The 20,437-nt window shown below is 38.9% G+C and overlaps 1 protein-coding gene across 1 annotated transcript in view; it reads right to left on the bottom strand.

The window, feature by feature from the left end:
- Nucleotides 1-20,437, bottom strand: part of FHIT (fragile histidine triad diadenosine triphosphatase) — a 1,079,102-nt gene that overhangs the window by 448,080 nt on the left and 610,585 nt on the right. The gene's annotated exons all lie outside the window — the stretch shown is intronic.

Genomic DNA, 20,437 nt, shown 5'->3' with positions numbered 1-20,437 from the left:
GGGTTTGAATATGCATTTTCTGAATAAGCTGTCCAAACGCCTCACACTTGTTATGATGAAAAGCTGGAGTTTTCAACTGAGCCCACATTGTATTTATGACTATATTTCTAAATATATGTTTGTATTCTTGCAGGGAATATTACTAGGAGCTGTTGCATCGCTTGACTTGTTATATCCTCCTGAATCTTATATCATATGGCATTCCAGCTTCTCCTATTCTCCACTTCTATCCAAGTTGCCTAAGGTGTATCTTGTCTGACGGTTTTATATTTTCAGGCTGCTTCAATGATAATTGACCCTAAATGTTTTACATCTAACAGTTTATGTAGTAAATAAAACACTAACAACATTGAATACATTCAATTGCAATAACCTCAGGGGGAAAGATCACATGGTACTCAGACAACAGCTTTTAGCCTTTGGAAGTCTCAGGCACAAAGAACAGGAACACTTGCTGAATTCAAAGCTCTGAAGGATTTATTATTGCTACTTATAATACAATAATAATACAATAGTAGAGTTGGAAGGGACCTTGGAGGTCTTCTAGTCCAACCCCCTGCCTAGGCAGGAAATCCTATACCGTTTCAGACAAATAGTGATCCAACATCTTCTTAAAGACTTCCAGTGTTGGGGCATTCACAACTTCTGGAGGCAAATTGTTCCACTGATTAATTGTTCTAACTGTCAGGAAGTTTCTCCTCAGTTCTAAGTTGCTTCTCTCCTTGATTAGTTTCCAGCCATTGCTTCTTGTTCTATCCTCAGGTGCTTTGGGGAATAGCTTGACTCCCTCTTCTTTGGGGCAACCCCTGAGATATTGGAACACTGCTATCATGTCTCCCCTAGTCCTTCTTTCTCTTAAGCTAAACATACCCAGTTTCTGCAACCGTTCTTCATATGTTTTAGTCTCCAGTCCCCTAATCATCTTTGTTGCTCTTCTCTGCACTCTTTCTAGAGTCTCCACATCTTTTCTACATTGTGGCGACCAGAACTGAATGCAGTATTCCAAGTGTGTATACACAAGAATTTGGTCAACAAATGGTCAAAGCTAAATTGGCCCTAAGGTTCAACGGAATTCATGTAGAGCTGGACTTGGGTCTCTTGTGGCTACACAATGATGCCAGACTGATGACACATTTAATCCCACCTGCTCATCTCCTACATCAATCCTTTCAAAGAAGCCAATATTAGGACTATCATGAGGAAAGGAGTCATTCTTGTCTCAAGGGTGATGATGCTCCATAAAAGGAGAATCTTAAGGACAATGTCTGCATCTGTCCCTTCTCCCATTGCACATGTTAATCCTCTCTGTGTGCCCTGGCTAGGAGTATTCCACCCAGAACAGGTGAAAGTAGAACCATTTAGTTCTAAAGATAATAACTAAAAGCCAGTTTGGGGTAGTGCTTAACGACATCAAGCTGGCACCCGGGAAATGATGAATTCTAGTTCCAGCTTAGGCACAAAGCCAGTTGTGTGTCCTTGAGCCAGTCTCTCTCTCTCTCTCTCTCAGATCTGGGAAGTAGGGAAACCGCTTCTGAAAAATCTTGCCTACAAAACTGCTTGAGAGTCAGATGTGATTGAATGGAAGGAACAAAAAGATAATAACCAGCATCATGAATAGGATGATCAAGGAAAGCCTCAGGTAAAGTGAATGATACCAATCCAGTTGCAAGATAACTAGAATATAAAAGACTAGGACAAGAAGGGATGCAATTGGCATCCAAATTGGATAAAGGCATTCAAAATTGGATAAAGGCCTCCATTTGCCCCATCTCAGGGGATGCCACAAAGAAGAGGGAGTCAAACTATTCTCCAAGGCACCTGAGGGTAGAACAAGAAGCAATGGGTGGAAACTAATCAAGGAGAGAAGCAACTTAGAACTGAGGAGAAATTTCCTGACAGTTAGAACAATTAATCAGTGGAACAGCTTGCCTCCAGAAGTTGTGAATGCCCCAACACTGGAAGTCTTTAAGAAGATGTTGGATAGCTATTTGTCTGAAATGGTACAAGGTTTCCTGCCTAGGCAGGGGGTTGGACTAGAAGACCTCCAAGGTCCCTTCCAACTCTACTATTGTATTGTATTGTGTTGTATTGTATTGTATTGTATTGTATTGTATTGTATTGTATTGTATTGTATTGTATTGTATTGTATTGTATTGTATTGATTTTCCAGCAGAAACCATGAGTTCAGGAAGACCACCAGACTTCAGAAGAATGCAACTGCAGAATCAAAGTTAGTACAATCTGAGAATTAGTAGATTTTTTAAATTAACTGTTACACTACCTTACTTGGACTCAATTTGAGGCTATTTCTTTCTATCCCGTTTCTGATGACTTCTTTCTAGCCAGTTCCCAAATAGTGGGTCAGACTTTCCAGCACATCTCTCATGAATCACAACATACGACTAGGTACATATTGTTGAAACCTCACCCCAAACTGTCTTCATGTCTCTATTAAATAGCGGAGAGGACTGAGTCCAGAAGCAGGATAATAATTCAAGTCCTATCACAGGTGAAAATGAATAGTATGTCCCACAGTCAGATTTGAATCCTGACACCAAGAATCCGTATAAAACTGTGAGTTACAGCCACTCAACTGCCAGAGAAGTCAATAAAAGACATCCAATCAGCCTTCATCATTTTCCCCATTAAGGCAAATCCTGTCTGTTGTCAGCTTTTTCACCTCATCCTGATAGCCATTCTGCTGCAGAACTTCCAGTATTTCCTCATTCCAGTTTAGCCTGTTGGTAGTACATTAGTTATTGGTTTTTCCATTTGCTACAATTTCCATTTTGACTCCTGCTGATCTCCATGCTAGGCTTCAGCTGCACTGAAAAAGGTAGTATTCACTAAAATGCCCGACTAAAAATACGGCTGCTGAAATGATCAGTCCTTTGGTCTTCCATGGCCTGGTGACACTTACCCAACACAGCATAATCTCATAGATACCCACTCATTTTCCCTCCAATCCACCACACTGCCACAGCCACAGCACGATCAATGAGGACCCCAATTATTGGGAGCAACTTGCTGACTCTGTAAACTGCCTAGAGAGGGCTATAAAGCACTGTGAGGTGGTATATAAGTCTAAGTGCAGCGGTGAAATCCAGCAGATTTTGACAGGTTCTGGAGAATTGGAAGTGGAAATTTTGAGTAGTTCAGAGAACAGGCAAATGCCACCTCTGGCTGGCCCCAGAGTAGGGTGGGAATGGGGATTTTGCAGTATCCTTCCCCTGCCATGCCCACCAAGCCATGCCCACCAAGCCACATCCACAGAATTGGTAGTAAAAAAAATGAATTTCACCACTGTCTAAGTGCCATTGTTATCAAACACCTGGACAAGTATTTTCTTTTCTTCCAACTGCCAAGCCAGCCTTTCATTGTTTTAATGAAAAAAAAATCCACTCTTTTTACCCCTTTTTTTGGTTTTTGTAGAATGACAATCAAATGATTCTAATAGGTGTAAAAGGATTTTTCAGAAAGGAACGCAACAGCTTTTCCCACACTGATTACATTTCCATGTTGTTGTTTTTTAAATTGTGAACCTGCAAAAATGCTTTTTTTGCTTGAAAGCTTAAATATCTGATGTACTTACGCAAAATCCAGAAAGGAGATCCCATCACTCAAAGTCTCTAAATAAAATTAGTCCACAAATAGCAAACTCCAGGCACTAAAAAGAGGATGTCTTCAGAAAAGGAAAGGGTTGAACTCTACACTAATCATAAGTTCCGATCAATTTTTCCCATCAGTATTTCCACAAATAACAAAATAATGACGTTTGTGTTTGTGTGTACATGTATTTCTTCCCCATGCATTCATACAAAGATTTGTTTGCTACATTGCAAATTTCATCAGCGTTTTCCTGTTCTGCTTGTCTGCTTTTCTCCTATTCCTATTCCAAAAAATAATTAACACTTCATTCAGGGATTCTTTCTGCCCTACTAATCTTTTGTATTTCTTCATCCCTGCCTTACCCATATTTATTCAGAGATGGCTGACACCTTTTATTAATAATCCTCCTGAACAAAGGATGCTTAAGACTGCAAATTTTGCTGCTTCAGATATTTTGTATTTCTTGAGATTAAGAAAAAATAGGTTGACACTATTGTTAAAAGTTCAATGAAAAGGTGAATCTAAAAAATCTCACAGCACGTTATATCCCTCTCCCTTCCTTAAATCAAGAGAAAGGACTCAGGTTTTGATGGGGAAAGGTTTTCATATTTTTCCCCTTTCAGGATCCAGTCAGACTCTTCACTAACTCCATATCGGGACTATTACTTACAAATGGCTATTTTGTACAAAATGCTTTGAAAAGTTTCCCTTGGCAGCAAAGTGAAGAGGAGACGTATCAGTGCAGCAACTTGTCTTTTTAATAAACCTTAGAGTTCTATTCACATTCAAAGATAGCCAAATGTCTTACTATTTGGGGTTCACGAGCATGAAAAATGATTTGAATGGTTCCTATACTGTAACCCTTTGACCTGTCTAAATGGGTGCTCATTTGGATTCTAATGATTGCGAATGGATGTGGCCTAAAACATAGGAAACGACTTTGTACAAAAATAGATCATTTGGATTCAGAAGTTGCCTAATTCAGATTACAATGTGCTCTACGTGGACTAGCCACAACTCTACAATGCTCTAGCACAGGGTTTCTCAACTTCAGCAGCTTTAAACTGTGTGGACTTCAACTCCCAGAATTCCCCAGCCAGCAGTGGAATTGTGGGAGTTAGGTCCACAGGTCTTAATGTTGCCAAGGTTGAGGAATATTTCTTTCCGTCAGTCCAATCTCTGTTCAGAAGACTAAACAAAATCTGCGCATGACTGAGGCTGAATAAAATGAAATGTCAGAGACAGAGTTGTATCGTTGTCTCGGTGATAAGGGAACTCTTTAGACTGCAGCTATAATGGGGACTAAAAATGGAGATGTTCTCAAATGAGGAAAGGCATGCTGTTTCCAGTTTGTAGGAAAGGTTCTTATTACAAGAAAGTCAATTTCACCTAGGAGCAACTCAGGGGTGGGTTGCTGCTGGCATTACTGCCAGTTCAGTGCGTGTGCAATTTGCTCCGTGCGCATGCGCAGTTGCCTGTAAATAGGTTGATTAAAAATGCCAAAAAATGATGCCGCGGTGACTGGGGAACAGGTTCAGGGTCGTGGCGAGCCTGCCGTCCCTACCGGTTCAGGGACCTAGTCGCAATTTCCACTACCAGTTCACCTGAACCAGTGCGAACCAGTATCAACCCACCTGTGGAGCAACTGATTAAGTCAATCCTATAGAAAATTTGGACTTCTCAAATCTCCCTCAGTTTGCAGGTTAGCTCTTAACAGGTTACCACATGGATCAATTTTATATATTTGACTGAAAGAAGAAACTTGGGAGCATCTGCTTTTTTGTTATTAATGCAGTTACCAACTCTAACAAAAATCACATTACCAGCTGGTCCAAGCTGATAATGTTAATCCAAGCTGCTAATCCAAGAGTTCTTTTTTATTTTTTAAATAACAACATGCAAGCAACAATGGTTCCCCACCAACCACACTTTGATCATTGGGGGTGGGTGGGTGGGTGGGAGACACCATAGTTCACAGGTGTGCAAGGATAGGGGGCAGGGGTGGGTTGTTGCCGGCATTACTGCTGGTTTGGAATGAAAAAAAATTGTGTGCGCTCGCTTGCTTCACACACATGCGCATTTGTACCTAAAAAGGTCTGGGCCTGCGCACAACGTTAGAAAGCGGAAAAAAATTACATTTTTGCAATGAAGATTGTTCTGTCATGCACAGAACCGAAAGGCAAGATGGCGCTGCCACCGATAGAGCTAGTTTGGGAGCGTGGCAGGGCATCTACCTACTCAGCCGAACCGGTCCCAACTGATAGGAACCCACCTCTGATATTGGGGGGAGGGGGGAATAAGAAGAAAATGTTTTAATTAATTTACAATTACTTTTTATGGTCATAAGATTTCTCCACTTAGGAAGGGGGAAGATCAATGATCACCCTACTTTCTGCAGGTGGCAACATCTACCCATCCTGAATTCTCCTCACATGTAAATGCCACTTTACTTCTTTAATATATGCATAACAGAAATAAGATATGACAAGATATGCATTTCAGGGCAATTAAAGGGAGCCTCAGGTGGCTGAAATGCTTTAACTCTTTGAACTTCTGCCTTATAGTGCCATCTTATCCCCCAGAGGAATGTTATAATCACCCAGAAATCCAATGCCTGTTATTCTGCTTAACTACCTTGATCTTGTATTCACATCATTTACAATTATTAGATGATTAAAGGGTGAAGGGTTAAAGGCATTAACAGAAAGATGTTATTAAGGAAGGGACGTTCTTTGGAAGGCCAAGTTCCTTCTGGGAAATGCAATTGTGTTTAACATGACAGCTGCCATAATCATGTATAATGCCACGTTTATTTATTAGTTCATTCTGAAGTAAATAGCGCAGCACCCCGAGCGTCTCAGTAAAACGCACATAACTTTCACTTGGTGGGATTCAGGCGAAATTACTTTTGCCTGCAGGGGAGTCTTGCGGTCAGAAATTTTACCTTGCATTGAATCACATGCACAGATCTGGAATACAAATGTGAAGTGATTGTATTTGCAGCTGCGAGTAATAACATCCTTATTGTAGAAGATATTTCAAGTGACCAAAAGTAGATAGCCCAGCCTGGTCCTTCTTAAATTTGGGGATTTCAGGACTCCTTCCCACTTTTAAAATTGATAGAGGTCCCCAAAAGAGCTTTTATTTATATGGCTTATACCAATATACCTTGGAGAACCTAGAACAGCGATGGTGAAACTTTTTCGCCTCCCATGCCAAAACTGGGGGGAGCGCAGGAGGGTCGTGTGCAGGCGTGCCAGAGGCTTTCTAGGAGCCTGGGGAGGGCAAAAACAGCCTCCCCTGTCCCCCCCAGACACCCTCCGGAGGCCTCAGGAGTTTCCCTAAAGCCTCCAGAGGCAAAAAACCCGGACCTACGGGAACCCGGAAGTTCTGGTTTGTTCGTGGGGACTGATCTTTGACCTCCGGAGCCTTCAGGAGGCTTCCCTGAAGGCTCCAAAGGGTGAAAAACAGATCTATGGACAAACCAGAAGTCACTTCTGGTTTGGGCCATGTAGGTCCAGTTTTTGCCCTGTGGAGCCTTCCGGGAAGCCTCCGCATGTGCGCTGGACAGCTGACAAGGCAATGCCTTGCGTGCCCTGACAAATGGCTCCATGTGCCATCTGTGCCATAGGTTCGCCATCCTGGACCTAGTACTATGCCGATTAAGGTCTGACCTAAGCACAGTACACAAAAATGTCCTACCTGTCAATGACTACTTCAGCTTCAACCACAATAATACACAGGCAAATAATAGATACAAACTCAAGGTAAACCATTCCAAACTCGATTGCAGAAAATATGACTTCAGCAACAGAGTGGTCAATGCTGGCATGCACTACCCAACTCTGTCACATCTTCAAACCCCCATAACTTTAACCTTAAACTGTCTACCTTGGACCTCACCCCTTTCCTAAGAGGTCTGTAAGGGGGCATGCATAAGCACACCAGTGTGCCTACCGTCCCTGTTCTATTGTCCCCATTTATTCGTACCCATTTCTTGAGTTTATGTCCACGTTTATACTTATACCTGTTATCTTGTACATGTTTGACTAAATAAATAAATGAATGAATGAATGAATGAATGAATGAATGAATGAATAAATAAATAAATAAATAAATAAATAAATAAATAAATAAATAAATAAATAAATAAATAAATAAATAATATTTACTAGATTAAAATTAACAAATTTGTAGAATATTTATTCATTCAATCATGTAAAAATATGTTTAAATGACCCATTATGCATTGTAAACCACTAGATATATAAGCCTTTGGGTATTAACATCAATAAAATATTTTTCATTAAAAAAAACCTTATTTTTTAATAAATAAATGAAAAATTAAAAGTGACATTGTTTTAATTTTTTGACTCTTCAAATCACACAGTAATAAACACTAATATTTATACTTTCTCTACATTATTAAAAAGCATTATGTGAAGATCTCAGTTCACCAAAAGCAGGTCAAACTTCCACATGTTCATTTAATGATATATTGTGGCTTAGGAAATAAGAGGAGAAAATGATAAAGAACATGAATTAATGAACGAAAGAAAAGAAATAAAGAAAAAATAAGTATCTTATGGGTGTGTGAAATTAAGAGGAAGGATACGGATGCAAGAGCTCTGAATGAAAATGGTGCGATCTTGTGGTGCAAAGATTTGTTAGAAAATTATTACAATTGAAAACCCAATCTTGGTGATGCTGGAAAAAAATAATCTCATTTTATAATTTATAATGGATTCAAGAAAGGTAAACAGTTTGGGTGTCCTCAGGGGTGGGATTCAGCCAATTTGGACGGGTTCAGGTGGACCAGTAGTTTCGGCGACCAGTTGGCCCCGCCCACCTGCCCCTGCTTTATTCTGTCCTATATTTCCTTTGTTTGAAGCCCAGCTAATCGGCGCAGTAGAGCGGATTGCTGCATCTCAGCTCTTTTATGCAGAAAAACATAAGTTTTAGTGCTGATTTCAAATGCTAGGTGTGTGCATGCAGCACGTGTTTGGCGCGTGTGCAGGTGCAAACTGTGCGCAAAGCAAAACCGTTGTTACACCAGTTGAATCCCACCACTGGGTGTCCTCCTTCTCTCCCCCCCCCAGTACACCAGTTGTCCTTCTTTCTAATTGTCTGTGTTAGGGGTGGGTTCTGGGTTCTGTTACTGCTGGTTCGCTCAAGGATGCACTTTGCACATGTGTGCACTTGATGAGCGCTATGCGTGCATGCACAGAAGCAAAAACCAAGATGGTGGCCCCTATGGCGCCACCAATAGAACCGGTTTGGGGCATGGCCATCTGAGTTACTACCTATTTGGCCGAACCAGTCCAAACCAGTAGAAACCCACCTCTGGTCCTCCTTTGCACCGGTTCAAAAGATTATATTACTGTCAAATTTCACTTACCCTCAATAAGAATCTCTTCTTGTTTACAGTTCCTAAACTGTTATCTTACTGGCTTTTCCAAACTAAACCATGTAACAATAGGTTCTATTATTAAACAGTGAAGGAATCACTTCGGGCAGTAGATACTGGAAAGTTGCAACAAGATGTTGGAGGATAAATCCTGTTGTTTCCAGAGCTTATCCTCCAACGTAGGATTATTGTACATTTTTTAGCCTTGAAGAATGTTCTGATTGCTGGTACAGTTCTGTTTTATTCATGAAACAGGTAAGATATCATCTTATTATTTGCCTCAAGTATCAACATATTCTGAATCAACCTGCAAAGTCTGTATTTGATAATCTCTCAGAAGTGCAGTACTATATAATTTTTATTTATGCAGAATTTGCTGTGCATCTTAAAAGGTTTTACATAGGCCAATCACAAAAGATAACCTATTAATACAAAATACATTTAGCAATTTCTTTATCATAATATTTTGCGTGTCAAATATATACTGTAAGAAAATATTGAACATGACCTAACCCCATAATAGGAGTCTCAGGAAGACTTTAATAATCAGGTTCAAAAAGTGAAATAGGTACCTGTTAATAAGCTTTATCTGTGCAATCCAATTCTAAATGGAAGTGGTAATTAGATGAATTGTTCTTTTCCTTTGTACTAAGTTTGCTATTCCACTGACCTGTCCCTCCCTTAATGAAATCTCCTAAAATCATGTCCTTTGTCTATGTGTGTATTTAAAGAAAACTAATTCAGCAGAAATATGAAAATATGTGATTGACCCAAAATCCACAATCTGTTAAAATATAAAATGTTATATTTTAGATATTTTTCAGGTATAGGCTTTCCTAAAAATATCATTATTATGGCACAAACTGGCTAGTGGTCATTGGCACACTCTGGGGCATACCGAAAAATCCTAGATAGCACTTATAAAATAAGCACATTGACAAATTTTCCATCTGTCAATTACAAAGGGCCATGCTACTTGGATTTGCACATATACTATACCAATACATTATGATATCCTAGGAAGAATTTGATATATATGAAGGCCAATTCCAGCTAAAGTACTGGCAGATGTGGTTTCACATTGTTTAATAATAATAATAATAATAATAATAATAATAATAATAATAATAATAATAATAATAATAACAGCAGCAGCAGCAGCAGCAGTAGTAACATCAAGAATGATTTTCAGACTCAAAAGCAAACTGAGGAAGAAAGGGAGGAAGAGACTGCTGAAATGGATGAAGATAAAGAACAAGGAAGCACTGAAGAACAAGCACCAACAGACAGTGCTGAATTAGCTGAGGAAATATGGAAGATACTGAAAGAACATGTTTGCCAAAGCTGAACCTAGTGAACCGGAAAGAATTGAGAAATGTACTAAAAAAGGTCAATGAGGCTGTGCAAACCATTCAAACCACTACATTAGCTGAAACAAACCAACTGATGTATGCAGCAGCCTTCATAACCACCAAAGAATTGGGTTTGAAAGTACAAAAAACCAAAGAGGCAAGAAGAGGAAGCCTAAGTGGAAAATTTGGTTGGAATTGAAGATCAAAAAATTTCGTGGAAACTTGATCAACTTGAAGAACTTAAGGAAAGGTCACCTAAAGAACAAGCAGGTCAAAAGCAGCCTGGAAGCAAGATATGATTTGGAGAATAAGGAGATTGCGGTAGTAATTGAAGAGATGAAGCAGAGGGTTGTTGCCATTGCTGAAAAGATTAAACGGTATGAAAATCGAGTAACTCAGTTCAAGGAAAACTCACAGTTCAGAGCAAATCAGCACCAGTTTTATAAGAGCTTAGAAAGTAGAGATGGAGTAACAACAAATGAAAAGCCTGATAAAGAGAAAGCTCTGAAATTCTGGAAGGATTTGTGGGAAAACAACAAGAAGCACAACAGAAATGCAAAATGGATCAAGCAGGTTGAAGATTCTATTAAAGTGCATAAAATGGAAGATGTGAAAATAACAAAAGAAATGGTGCAAAGGCAGTCAAGAAAAGTGATGAATTGGACCAGATGAGCTACATGGTTTCTGGCTAAAGGCACTTACAAGTATGCACGAAAGATTGGCAGCCCAAATGAACCAGATCTTAAAAACACCTGACAATGATGAATAGATGACAACTGGAAGGACTTTTTTGATCCAAATAGATAAAGAAAAAGGAAAGGACCCTGGAAACTATAGGCCAATCACCTGTTTGCCAACAACATACAACCTCCTTACTGGTATCATTGCAAACCAAATTTACAGATACTTGGAAAGAAATGACTTGCTTTCTGTAGAACAGAAAGGATGCTGCAAAAATTCAGGAGGAACAAAGGACCAACTGCTGATTGACAAGCTAATCCTAAAGAATTCAAAGAAAAGATGAACCAAGCTGTTCATGGCTTGGATAGACTGTAAGAAAACGTTTGATTCAGTTCCCCACAGCTGGATCAAGAAATGCCTGAAAATCTTTGGCATCAGCAGCAACATACAAAAATTCATGGAAACTTCAATGAACCTCTGGAAAACGAAGTTTATGGCTAATGGAGAAGAACTGGGTAAAGTTGAAATTAAACGAGGCATTTTCCAGGGTGATTCCTTTTCACCCCTACTTTTTATACTCTGGTTATCTAAAAAAAGTCAACAACATCTATTAATCGAAGTAAAGAACAAAAATCTACTAAAGGCCCAACAGACGAAACAAGAATACAGAAAAGATGTGATAAAATCAAGAATGGAGAGTTGGCAGAACAAAATAAAAGATAAAGTGGACAGTGAAAAAACTTGGTTATGGTTAACAACAGGTACATTAAAGAAAGAAACAGAGTCACTAATCCTGGCTGCATAAGAACAAGCTATCCGAACAAATGCCATTAAGGCCAAAATTGAAAAATCCTCTGATGATGCCAAATGCAGACTCTGCAAAGAAGTTGATGAAACTGTTGACCACATACTCAGCTGCTGTAAAAAAATCACGCAGACTGATTATAAAATGCGGCACAATTCAGTAGCACAAATGATCCACTGGAATTTGTGCAAAAATTATAATATTAAAACAACAACAAACTGGTGGGAACATAAGCCTGAAAAAGTCACCAAAAATCAGATGGTCAAGATCCTATGGGATTTTCGTATACAAACAGACAAAATACTGGCGCATAACACACCAGACATCACACTGATTGAGAAAAATAAGGTTACAATCATAGTCATCGCAATACCAGGTGATAGCAGGGTCGAGGAGAAGAAAAATCGCAAAATACCAGGACTTAAAAAATGAAATTCAATGATTATGGCACAAACCAGCCGTGGTAATTCCAGTGGTAATGGGCACACTGGGTGCTATTCCAAAAGCACTGGAATTACATTTAAAACAGTTAAAACTTGACAAAATCACCATCAGTCAAATGCAAAAAGCTGCGCTGCTTGGATCTGCACGTATATTATGAAAATACGTTACGACGTCCTAGGCCCCTGGGTGGGGCCCGACTAGTAATCAATGCCAAATCCCGCGAAACAACTGGCCGCTGTGATACAATTCTGTTGATGCAATAATAATAATAATAATAACGACAACAACAACAACAACAACAACAACAACAACAACAACAACAATAATAATAATAATAATAATAATAATAATAATAATAAAATAATCATTCCTTCCTACCATCAACAGGAAGGTAGGCCTCTTTCCTCCCCCCCCCATTCCTGATCCTCCTTCCTATCACCAACAGGAAGGTAGGCCTCTTTCCTTCCCTCCCATTCCTGATCCTTCCTTCCTACCACCAAGCAGGAATGTAGGCCTCTTCACCCACCCCCTCCATTCCAGATCTTTCCTTCCTACCATCAAACAAGAAGGTAGGACGCTTTCCAGCCGCAGCTGGGCCTGGCCAGCTATCTGGTGTGGTTCCTACAGTTATGATATTATCATCCTTGAACCAGTAGTGGCTTAGCACTGAGAACCAACCCAGGCACCTACCATCACTAATGACAAGGAGAAACCAACAAAATTCCACTTTGGATCGGTCATTGCCCGGGTCAACAAGGACCATGTCAGATGCTATGGCTCCTGGACATCTGTCAAAAAAGGGGCTACAGGGCTCAGTTGTTACTGCCAAGGAACCAGGGCGTGCAACTGCAAAGCGACTGGAACCAAAGCGCAAAACTTGGACAACCGAAGAAAATCGACAAATCCTCAAATATTACTATCAGGCAGAACCAACAGCCAGGGGATTTCAAAAAAGAATGATGCAACTGTGGAAGGAACAAGACCCGGAAAGTGACATAACTGAACAAAGATTAATGAATCAAAGGCGCTTCATCCTCCATAATAAAGTTTTCACACAAGCGGAAATGCAACATCTAGAAATATTGGCTAAAAAGAAAGCAACAAGTGATGATGAACAAGTTAAAGAAATTGGTCCAACACCTGAACAAATTGACCAGCCAGTGGAAGAAACGAACATACAGGATGAAGATCCTCCTGTGCAACAACTTGAAAGTGTAGAGCTAAGTGAGCTAGCAAAAATACTGAAAGAAAAACTTGAAAACTACATCGAAGAAAATGTAAAAAGAAAAAGACTACCTATCATTCGCGAAGGGCATAGCAAACAAATGAAAGATCTGTTAACTGCCATGAACAACATTTTAACTTCCATCCCATCCAGCATACTATATGAAACCAACCAATTAATGTATAGCACAGCCGCTGTTATAACTGCAGAACTAGGTTATAAAATGCCAAAAAAGAAACCCACTGGAACACCAAAGTGGAAAATTCGACTTGAAAATAAAATTAAAAAACTAAGAGGGGATATCAGCAATCTGAAGTTCTTCAAAGAAGGAAAACTAAAGAACAAAAAGCTGAAAAATAGTTTACACAAAAAATACAACCTGGAGGAAAAAAACAATAACGGAAATTATGGAAGAATTAAAACAATGTGCAATAGCAGCAGCAAGGAAAATTGAAAGATATGAAGGACGAATAAAACAATATCATGAAAATGTCGAGTTCAGAAGACACCAACACCTCTTCTACCGGTCCCTTGATGAAAATCAAATCCAAACTGATATTCACCCATGTAAAGAAAAAACTTTGAACTTTTGGAAAGAACTGTGGAAAAACCCAGTGGAACACAACAACACTGCCTCCTGGGTCAAAGATATTCAACAACAAACAACACAAAACAAGATGGAAAATATTGTAATAAAAACTGACATGGTGACAAAACAAGCAAAGATGGTCAAGAACTGGAGTGCACCTGGCCTTGATGAACTGCATGGATACTGGCTAAAACACCTGACAAGCCTCTATCATCGCATGGCCACTCAATTTGATCAAATGCTTCAAAATGCAACAAGTGAAGATTGGTTAACAGCTGGCCAAACATACTTGATAATGAAAGATCCAGAAAAAGGCACAGAACGAAACAACTATCGCCCAATTACTTGTCTGCCAACAACGTTCAAACTTTTTACAAGGATACTGGCAAATTCAGTATTCTATCATCTGATGGAAAACAGTTTGTATCCAGTAGAACAAAAAGGAAATTATAAAAAAATCAAGAGGAACAAAAGATCAGATGCTCATAGACAAAATGGTACTAAAAAATGCAAAATGAAGAAAAACAAATTTAAATATGGCGTGGATTGATTACAAGAAGGCATTTGACTCATTACCTCACAACTGGATTAACACCTGTCTGAAAAACTTTAGAATCAGCAAAAATATATGTACATTTTTGAAAGAAAGTATGCAAAAATGTAAAACAGTTCTAACAACAAATGGGAAAAATATTGGTGAAGTCAACATCAGACGAGGAATCTTCCAAGGGGATTCATTTTCACCACTACTGTTCAACATTGCATTAATTCCACTGACAATAATCCTATGAAACACAAAACTGGGATACCAAATCTCAAGCCAACATGGTAAGATAAACCATCTACTATACATGGATGACTTAAAAATATATGCGAAAAGCCACACTGAACTTAAATCAATACTCAGCACAGTTCAACTGTTCAGCAGTGACCTAAAAATGAACTTTGGGCTTGAAAAATGTGCTATATTATCCATGCGGCGAGGAAAAATGGAAAAAATCAGAAGGAATAGAACTGGGAAATGGAAATATAGTGAAAGCATTGGCAAAGGATGATGGTTACAAGTACCTAGGCATATTGGAAGCAGATAACATCTTGAATGGAAAAGTCAAAGAGTCAACATAAAAGTAGGGTCCACAAAATATTAAAATCAAAGCTCAAAGCTGGAAACATTATTAAATCCATTAATACATGGGCAGTTCCAGTGATACACTACTCAGCTGGAATCATCAATTGGACTCTGGCTGAACTGGAAAACTTGGACCGGAAAACAAGCAAACTGTTGAATGTGTACCAAGCTTTACATCCACAAAGTGACATGACAGGTTGTACCTGCCAAGAAAATAGGGGGCAAGGGGCTATTGCAAATCCATCAAATTGTAGAAGAAGATAAATAAAGTTTGAATGATTATGAGAATCAAAGTACAGAAAAATTGCTGCAGGTTGTGAAAACGGAGAACAGCATAAAAACAACAGAAACAAAAGCAGAATATAAAGAAAAACAGCTGGATGACAGATTAAATAGATGGAAAACCAAAGCTTTGCATGGGCAGCACTTGAAAAACATTGAAGGAAAATGTGATGACAACTTGACATGGACATGGCTTAAGATGGGAACTATCAAGAAAGAAACGGAAGTTTTAATACTGGCTGGTCAAGAACAAGCACTACAAACTAATGCCATGAAAGCGAAGATACAAAAATCCACTGGCAACCCAAACTGCCGACTTTGCAATAACAAAGTCAAAACTGTTTCACATTTAATATGTGAATGCAGCAAAATTGCACAAACTGATTACAAAGCTAGACATGACCGAGTTGCTAAATTAATCCACTGGTCATTATGTAAAAAATATGATTTACCTGTATCCAGAAAGTCATGGGAACATAAAGTGGAAAACGTTATCAAAAATGAGAAGGTGAAGATCTTGTGGGACTTTCGAATACAAACGGATTGTCATTTGGAGCACAACACGCCAGATATCACAGTTGTAGAGGGCCAAAGTGTACAGTTTATTGATATCGCTGTTCCTGGAGATGCCAGAGTCGAAGAAAAAGAACTAGAAAAAATAATGAAATATCGCGACCTGGCCATCGAAACTACACAGCTATGGATGAAGCATGTAACAATGATACCCATTGTCATCGGGGCACTTGGCACCATGTCCAAGAATTTTACAAGATACATCAACAAATTGCAGCTTCCTGCAATACCACCAGCGGAACTGCGAAAAACTGCACTACTCGGAACATCTTATATTTTAAGAAGATACTTGGTTGATACCTAGGACGCTGGCAACAAACCTTATCAACCATTAGCACCAGTCACTGGTATTTGTAATGCATTTTTCAACGTTCAGTTGGCTGAGATTCATGCTTAATGAATAAAGTATATATAATTTTAAAAATCTGCCTATTCTAGGTTCTTGAGACTGACTGGATAGATGAATAAACATGTCAAACATCTGACTGTTTGACCACCATCACCAGCAACAATAGCAACAACAACAACACAATCAGGAAGTTGTGAGTTTGATCCTAGGTAGAGGAAATGTAGGGTCTCCTGCTTGGGCAGGGGCTTGGACTAGATGACCTGCAAGATCTCTTCCAACTCTGTTAATCTGTTAAATATGGCAAAGGCATATTTAACAAGGGTAGTACCAATCGTAGTAGGTTCCTTGGGTGCAGTCCCAAAACAACTGGAGCACCACCTGAACACCATAGGCATGGATAAATTTGCCATCAGTCAATTGCAGAAGGCGGCTTTACTTGGAACTGTCCCAACCTGCGACAATATCTGTAATGCCATCAAACATCCAGATTTGCCTATCCCAGATCATGATAGGTAGACAAAAATTCCAAACCCAGACTGAATATCTGGCTGACTGTGCGATGAGTAGTAGTAGTAGTAGTAGTAGTAGTAGTAGTAGTAGTAGTAGTAGTAATAGTTGTCGTCTCACTGTCGAATGCCACATTGTCATGGCAGCAAGACTTAAGATCCTCAATGAAGCTATGCTACACTTTTATGTCAGGATTTGCCATGCCGGGCAGGTCTTTTTCAAGATATCCAACCAAGAACATCCCAATTACCCATTCCAAGTGCTCATAACTGAAAAATAGATTTCTATACCATATTGCTCAAATCAACAAGAGCTACATCTGATGCTGCAGCTCCCAAGCATAAAGCAATATATAGGCTACCAGGTTCAATTGCTTCTGTTAGACAACTAGGACAAGGAATTGCAAAGCAATTGTAGGAAAATTATTATAAATAAAGTAGTAAAATATGTGGGCACTCATGAAAGTCAGGAAATTATGTTATTACGAGTCAAATACATTGCCTCCCAGTTTCTAGTATATATGAAATTTGGAAAACTCAACTGGCAATGGAAAAACTGACCACTTTGGTCACAGTAAAAAATGACTACAGATTTAAAAAAAAGATTGCAAACTTAATATGGACTAATTGATTTATGGATTTGGGGTTAGAAAGGATTAAAGAAGTAGAGGAAAGAATAAGATGGCAAATGCTTGATAGAAAAACGAGTAGAAGTCATATTTCTGTTTTATTTCTTTTTTCACTTCTTTTCTCTTTTCTTATTTCCTTTTTTTTTCATTTTTCTTCCTGTATACTTTATTGTACAGTATTGCAAACTTTCAATAATTTTGTTTCAAAAACAAAATTTGAAAAAACACAATTCCCAGAATCAAATGTCAAAGAACATATGCACTTAAATACTTAGCATAAAGGTGTTCCTAACCATTTAATTTAATAAACTTGGAACAATTGTTTTTTAAAAAAAGGAAAAAGAAAGATTTGAAACTGAAAAAGAAATATGTGCTAGTAGAAGCGTGGATCATTATAAACATACATATGGATGCAGTCAAAGAAAATTTTAAAGAGCCTATTCAAAATAATGCAACTGAACCACATTTCAAGAGCCCTGGTGTGCAGTGGTTACAATGCAGTACTGAAAGTTAACTCTGCCGAATGCCAGGGGTTCGGTTCTTAGCAGGTCGACTCAGCCTTCCACCATTCCGAGGTTGGTAAAATGAGGCCCCAAATTGTTGGGGACAATATGCTTAGAGAGGGCTGTAAAGCACCTTGAAGCAGTATATAAGTCTAAGTGAGTGGTGACTTCTGGGTCCCGGTACAACCGGTACAGTGCAACAGGGCCCGGTGTCCACCACATGAACACGCGCGCACATACGCACAGCACACACATGCGTATTTACTGTCTGTGATGCTCCGTGATGCCTCCGCAATGCTCCAGCTGCTCGGCAGAGCATCGTGCAGGCGCTGTATGATCCATGTGCATGCGTGGAAGCCCCGAAGAGCTCAAATACATGTAAGAATGGTGGCACACCCTCTTGAGCACTGTACCAGAACGGTACCCGGTGCTCCCAGCAGGCATTGGTACGCCTGTACCGGGCGTACCAATTGTAACCCACCACTGGTTTAACTGCTATTGCTATTGCTATTTTGGACTATAAACAATAAATCAGAGAAAACGTTTTGAAATACATGAAAGAAACTATAAGACAAAGTTTACCTCTTTTGAAACCTAGTCAAAAAAAATCATCTGAGTATAAAAAAAACATTTTTCATGAACCAAACATGTTTGCCCAATCAATTATGACAAAAACACTCATACCAAATTAATCAGCTCACGTACATCATCACAGAGCTGGGTAATAAATTGAAAGCAAGCTGCCAAACTGAAAAAACAGGTGCCAAAGTGAAAAACTAGATTGGAAAATAAATCAATTCTGTAAGGATTAGTGGTCTATATCATTTAAAGCAATAAAAACTGAAAAAATAAGGAAATAAAAAACAATTGTAGAAGTCACCGAAGAATTGAAACACAGAGTGGTAGCAACTTTTAAGGAAACTGAATGACATGAAAACAGGATCAAGCAATTACAACAAAACAAGCAACTCCAGACAAAGTCAATATTGTTCCCTCCCCAAGATTAACTTAAAACACAAATTGCCTAAAAATAAGGAACAAATATTACAATTCTGGAAAAAGAACATTTAGGATAGAATAAACAGAATAAAATTGCATCTTTAAGTTAAGAAAAAAAAACCTAAAAAGGAAAACCAGAACAAATGTTAAAACTTGTAGTAACAACAGGAACCATAAAAAAGAAGAAGAAGAAGATGAAGAACTCATAGGCAGCATAAACAAAATGTGCTTTGTAAATTTTGGCTCAACCATCTACCCAGTTTATATTCTTATATTTCAAATCATTTCAATGTTCCAGTGAGGATTAATTGATGTCTGATGCCTTAGAGGCCAAACATTTTCATTATAACGGATAACATAAACAATATCCAATGATTTTCCTCACCTATGTGTATAGAACATTCAAGCTGTTAACAAGATTTATTACAGGTAGTAATGACCACAATTAAACCCAAAAGACAACAACTTATGACCACAATTAAATCCAAAATGTCTGTTGCTAAGTGGGACAGTTGTTAAGTGAGTATTTTATAACCTTTCTTGCCACAGTTGTTAAGTGAATAATTTCACTTGTTAAGTTGGTAACATGATTGTTAAGTGACTTTGTTAGTAACTAAGTGTTAGGTAATGAGGATTTAATAGCTGCCAGCTGATGTAAGGTTGTAAGCTGTAAACTGTAAACTATATATATATACCCATTAGAGGGTGTTTCTCTCTCATCGTGTATCTCATTTCTCTCCTTGTATCCGTAGCTGAGTAGTATGGGATTTATCTACCGTGTGTGTGTGTGTGTGTGTGTGTGTGTGTGTGTGTGTGTGTGTATGCTGTCTTGTCGTATTCGGGTCTTTTCCCATGTAAGATTGAGATTGTCTTGGCAACGTTTCGGCGAGTTCTCCCTCACCATCTTCAGGCTGGTGTTTTTGGCTTCGTATTTGTGTGAGTAAACCGTGGTCTAAACCGAGCTGCCGTCTTTCTATAAATCTTGGTGGATAGGTATGAAGTGCTGGCTTTGTTTCAGTAAGTTGAATGATTTGCTGTGTAGTTGTATCATGATTGGTAGATTGGTGCTGATTTGTGCTGGCTGTGTGTCCGTTGTTGTTTTGTGTTGTAACGGCCTGGGTGGTGGGTGGGGCTCGTTTATTGACTAGCTAATTTCCAGATGTCTGGTAGGCGGGAGGTATCGTTACGTTTATTCATGTTGTGGGAGCGTTTCTCTATTTCGATCGCTTCCATAATTATTCTCTTGTTGAAGTGTTCAGTTTTGAAGATTAATTTGGTTCCTTCAAAATCAATTTCATGTCCTGTAGCTTTAAGGTGCTGAAAAAGGGAGGAAGGTTTTTCTTTTTTTTCCTACT

Source organism: Natrix helvetica (assembly GCF_964273705.1).
Source record: "Natrix helvetica genome assembly, chromosome: 1".
Taxonomy (NCBI): Eukaryota; Metazoa; Chordata; class Lepidosauria; order Squamata; family Natricidae; genus Natrix; species Natrix helvetica.
Note: the sequence above shows the minus strand (reverse complement) of the source record. Positions and strands in the feature narration are given on the sequence as shown.